The sequence below is a fragment of the Neltuma alba genome, unplaced genomic scaffold, assembly GCF_004799145.2.
Source record: "Neltuma alba isolate B1F8T4 unplaced genomic scaffold, ASM479914v2 tig00011740_pilon, whole genome shotgun sequence".
NCBI lineage: Eukaryota > Viridiplantae > Streptophyta > Magnoliopsida > Fabales > Fabaceae > Neltuma > Neltuma alba.
The window spans coordinates 244,130-250,052 of record NW_021636368.1 but is presented as its reverse complement, the minus strand read 5'-3'; the positions used below and the strand labels follow the sequence as shown (position 1 = coordinate 250,052).

Genomic DNA, 5,923 nt, shown 5'->3' with positions numbered 1-5,923 from the left:
TCTATTTCTCCTGATTCTTTTTGGCCTTTAAATGTTTAGGAATATCCTTATTTCTAATTAACATATTACTGGATGTGATAGTAATCACTTATAAAAGTTCCTTTGTACTTTGCAAGATAAAACTCTCTTTACATTAGTATCTTGTATAATGTAAATAACTTGAAATATATTAATTTAAACACCAAAAAAATTAAGGATGATGGAATAAACAAATTACTGGATCACCAAGTAATGTCTTAGTGATGCCCTGGTGCAACGCAATTAGTCCTTATATTATCTTTTGCCCACTCACATGCCAACTTCTTGGTCAATTGGTTCAATGCTCCTACATTTCAAAATTTATTAATCAATTTCCAAAAATGAAATAAAGAGAAACTGATTCTCATAAGAAAGTAAAGAGAAGATTACTTACCTTTCGTTGCACCATAAATGGATCCTATATTCAAAGCTGATATACCAGCAATAGAGGATGTGAAAATAATGGTTGCTTTTTCTGATGCTTTTAGAAAAGGACATGCAAGTCGGCTCATGTGATATGCAGATTCTAGATTTGTACTTATCATACATGAGAAACCGTATGCTGTTTATTGTCACATCTCACAGAATTTAGCATTGATAAAGGGATAAAAATTTTGGTTAAGGGCCAATGGAGAAAGAAGATTGGTTAAGAAAGTGAGGCATGGCGTGAGATTCAAAAAGGATTCAAACCGACATTTTCAAATTTATCGGTTAAGGAAGGGTAAAATGAGAAAATTTGAGAAAAATTCTAAAAAGTTTCCTAAAAATAGAAAATTGGTGAATTAGAGGTTTGGAAACCTCAATAAGGGCCCTAGCGGTGAAATTGGCATGAAAATGAATTATTATGGAATTTCCCGAATACAAAGGTTTTTCGAGAAAACAGTAAAAAATTAAAGGAAAATAATTAATTTAAATAGCTAGAGGCCTTCATAATTCTCAAATTATGGATTAATTATCTAAATATTTATGAAAATTTATAAAATTGGATTTAGGCCTTAGAAGTACAGGAAATTATTTTAGGGAATTCATTTTCCCGCAGTTATATCGATAAAGGCTTAATCAGGAAAATTCAAAATAAATACCTAGAGGTGACAAAAAAATCTGAAAATTTTCAAATCATGTTCTTACATTAAAAGGTGAATTATCATAAAGAGAAATGAATTTTTGGAGGTCTAAAAAAATTATGGAATGTTACTAGTGAATAGTAACTGATAAAGTTTCAGAATGATTTGGGATTTTGATCTAGAATGTGGGCCATCCTAAACCATTTGTGGGGCCCACATTAGGTCCAATTCAAGTCCAATTTCATGCAGCTTCTGGATAGCACTATTTTTAATTAAATAAAATACAAAATTAAAGGAGAAAGCTTGGAAAAATCTAGAGTTTGGACACTAGTATAGATCTGAAGCTATGTGGCATTTGATGGCTGCCAACTCACCTTATTTTCAGTCATTTTGGGCATCCAAATTAGAGGAGAAATGGAAGGTCTATTTTTCTATAAATACCCCCTCCTAAAATACAAGAAAAATGTTGGAAAATTGGAAAAAGAGGGGGAGGTGCTGTCCATTTCGTTTTTGAGCTGGAAAATGAATTTCATAAGGGCTTTTGGATAAGTAATCATATAAATTTCATCAAGGATTCATCAAGGTATGTTCAAGCCTTGCTATCCCTAGGATTTAAACTAGTTTTGGTTAAGTTTTTAGCATGAAAATCAAGGGGGAGATGCTGTCCATTTTCGGTTTGAACATGTGATCCTTAGAGAAGGATAGAAACATTAAATATCAAGTAGAATAAGCACATTTAAGTGGTGTATGGATTGATTTTTGAAAGAAAACCCAACAGAGGGTTTATATACATCAATTCGGCCAAAGGGGAAACTTGATGCAGCAGCTTGTTTTGCTATGGTTTGATGATTCCAATGGATTTAAAATGTGTTTTTGCATAGGGTATACTAAAGGGAAGTGTGTAAAATTATTGGAATCAAAAATGGAATTTGGAAACCATATACCCCCTATTCAGCCAAATCAGTTTGAAAGAGAAGGAGTATGATTTTTATAAATATGATTAGATATTTGGATTCTACACAAAAAATTGTGTAGAAATGGACTAAGAGATTGATAAAAACAAAGAGGGAATAATTATGTTAAAAATCAAAGAGAAGGGGGGAATTAAGAAAGTTTAAGTGTTGTATTTAAGTTGAATGATTGTTTATGTGGCTTGGAATTACACTTGAATTGATAGGTTTTGTGGAGGAATTCAAGGAGAGCATAATTCCCTTAAGGAGGCCGAATTGCATCAAGGATTAAGAGGTAGCATTGAAATATAATTTGATTATTTATCTTGCTTGTTTAATGTGATAATGTTGATTGCTTGAATTAAGAAATTTTGTGGTGATAATGGTTGACTTTATGACATTTGATTGTACCTTTGCCAAATGCATAAAAACATGTCAATGTGATAGTGTTGATATTTCTCTTTTGGTATGATGCAAAAATATGGTTTTATGTGATTTGAGGATGTTTTGATGCTTTATGATATGTCACATTATACTTGCTTGATTTACATGATGATTGTAATTTATTGCTACTAAGATTTTCATGAAATCTCATTCCCCTCAATGATAAATAATCAATAGGAACTCGAGGATATGCTCAAGAACATGGAAATGGTATATCGACAGAAGGAATTATGTTATGGAAGTATATGAAAGTGATTTACCATCTTCGTATATGTATGACATTTGTTATGTAATATTATGCATATGTATGGACTGTATTGAAATGTGTATCAATGATATGGGTATCTTATATTTGAATAGTTGCTCAAGGGTTTATGGTTAAGTATGTGTTGTATGATGGGAAAAGCTAGATGAAAGGAAAAGAAAAAGAAAAAGCAAGAATGGTGTGATAAAGGGATAAAAGTTGACTTTTTGGGAGTAAAATTTGACCAATGTAATTTTGAACAATTGGATGAATTTGGATCCGAAACTTGGCATGCTTATAGATCTCATTTTTATCTTTAAAACAAGTGGTAGATCACTAAAATTAGAGTTTTATGCTAAGAGTTATGCCCTTCTAAACTTGAGCAAAAATACTAGAAATTCATAAATTGACCAAGTGAATAGTACAACTTATCGAATTTTCTGGCTCCATTTCAAATGGATATGAGTCTAGTGAGTATTTTTCCTTGATAGAGGACATAACAAGATTCAAGGAAAAATTGGAACCACTTCATTACGATATTTGAAAAATTAGTTATGAATTTCCAAAGTTGACCAAAAATCAGATGAATAGTGTACGGACAGACCTAAAGGCAAAATTTTGAAAGCAAAATTTTTCACTCAGAAACGTTGGGAAATGCATTATAATGGTTCCAATTGATGTATAATGAGTAATAAAGGAGGTGTGACACTTATTCTTAGGTTTGTTTCCTTATAACTGTTCCCACATTGTTCACCTATTGAATAATACAAGACATCATTAGCTACTAGTTTACCATAATAAATAAATGATGATCAAACTCAAAATCCTTCTAAATGAAATATAATTCAATCTGCCCACACGAAATAGGATCACAGTTGGATGGAGGGGAAAGTGAGAGGAAAATAGAAAGAGGGAATACTGAGAAAGAAAATTTCCAAAATTGGTAAAAGAAATTCCTACTTTGGGAAGATCGAGTTCCCCCCTAATGCTATTCCCCACCCCACCCCCCAATTTTTCTTCCCATCCAAACAAAAAAGGCCAGTGTTATTTGTTGTGCAATATAGAACTAGCCCATACCGTGATTCTATTTCGTGTGGGCTGATTGAATTACTATACTAGATTTAAGGTATGCCTATTTCCTTCACCTTAAACATGAAGTCCTCTCCCTATACCCGCTTTTCATTGGAAAATTAAACATGTGAGGAGATCATTACTCTCGGATTTTGTTTGAGAGAAAAACATTCTTTTTGTCGTAAGAGAAAATCTGCGGAAGATAAATATTGATCAAAATAAAAGTAGAACATATAATTTGGTCTATAATAATCAAAGTCTAAAGTATTTCAAATTAGTTACTAAAAAGGATATTGAGTTTGCCATGAAATATTGAGACTTTAGTAATAAGATCTTGTCTTTGCGCAGGAGACACCATGTCACACACCGAACCGGTAACTCGAAATCCCTTCGTGGCCCATTCTTCTAAGCATTTATTAAGCTCATACTCATTCCTTGAGCAAGTGCGTATCACAGCCCCGAGTTGCGCCAGCTCCTCCACAGTAGCATACCTAAAAATTTAATATAAGAAATTTAATTTAATTAAACACCATTAATTATTTGAATAATATATATTGAATCTTCATCAAGTTTGGCTAGCTATCTTATGTATAATGCCTTGGGGAGATATAAACACACACACACACACACTTTATTGACAAAACAGTGTGATTAATGAGAGAATTTTTAATGTTAATAAAATTTAATGCATAGTACTACTAGCATGTTTATCTTCTTTATATATACAATGAATTTCATTTTATATAAACTCAGAGTCTCTCCTAGTCACTTTGGACTTAAAACTGATTTCTGTCAGGCCAAGAACATTAAGGTTAAAGCCCTCTTAACAAGTGTGCTTCCCAAAATTTGAACTTGTATTCTCTTTACGGGGTAAAACTGTTTACCATCTCAACCAACAGCTTGTTGGTTATATAATGAAATTTATTTATACACAATATAACACATTTGTGACATATTTGCCATAGAAAACTTGAAATTCAGTCGCAAAATAATATTGCAGAAAATTTATGGCAGACTTATCCGCATCAAGTTCAACATAAATCTGTTTCCAATTCTGTTGTAAATCTATACGATGCAAAATGATGATAGTCTCCTTTCACTTTAGAAAACTTTATTAGGAACGTAACTCTCACTTTACTACATCTAAATTTAGTTGTTGAATATTACCTCTTATCCTTAATATAAGATTTAGATAACTAATCTAAGGATAAATTAAGAAAATTAGTTAGATTGGTTATTTGCAATGAATGTATGTTGAATTTCCTATACTACTCTTTTCAATTATGTGCATTGAATGTATCCTTTTATGAATTAATAAGATATTTTGGAAAAGAAATTAAAAATTTGGAAAACAAAGTAGATGGAGGTTTTATGTGCATGAGTAAATTCAACTCCCAACTAGATTTTATATTAAGGACGGGAGTTATTATTTGAAACAATGAAAAATGATAAGATATAAGACAGAGAGAGAAGAGAGAAAGATAAAGAATTAACGCTATTCCTTTCGTTCCACCAGTAACAAGAGTAGTCGGACCCTAAAGAGAACACCTGTAGATATTAGCATCTACCATTTCTGTTTCTTTTTCCCTCTCTCTCTCTCTCTCTCTCTCACTCACTCACTCACTCTCTCTCTGTCTCTCACACACACACAACTAATATGAGCGATCCTTGCATAACTTGCTCTGCTCAAAATTCAAAAGGGTTATATATATAATGATCATTAATATGGTATCTGAAACATGTGAGAAAATAAGGTTGCTTTTTATGACGCCAAATTTAGACAAAATGGAGAGCTGTAAGAAGTTTAATAATAGAAGTTAAATTAATGAGCTCTAGTACATAACATTTTAGATGTGCATATGAGCTCTAGTACCAACATGTTACGTGTGCATCATATAAACTGACGTGGCCCAAAGAATTTCCGCCCTAAAAGGCTAATGAAGCTGTCGTTGGCCAAAAATAAACAAGTCCGTCCAAAAGAGCAGTTGTTAACCAAAAAACATAGACAATAATTTTTGCAGAAAAAGCCGTCCAAGAGACATTACTTGTTCAATGGTTAGGAAGGTATTGAAAATTGAACTGATGGAGCAAGTGGTTCATAAGGCTCAGTAATTTAAAATAATATACTCCTC

The 5,923-nt window shown here is 32.2% G+C and overlaps 1 pseudogene; it reads right to left on the bottom strand.

The window, feature by feature from the left end:
- Positions 1-202: 202 nt before the first annotated feature.
- Positions 203-5,362, bottom strand: LOC114717490 (tropinone reductase homolog At1g07440-like; annotated as a pseudogene).
- Between the last annotated feature and the right edge of the window lie 561 nt (positions 5,363-5,923).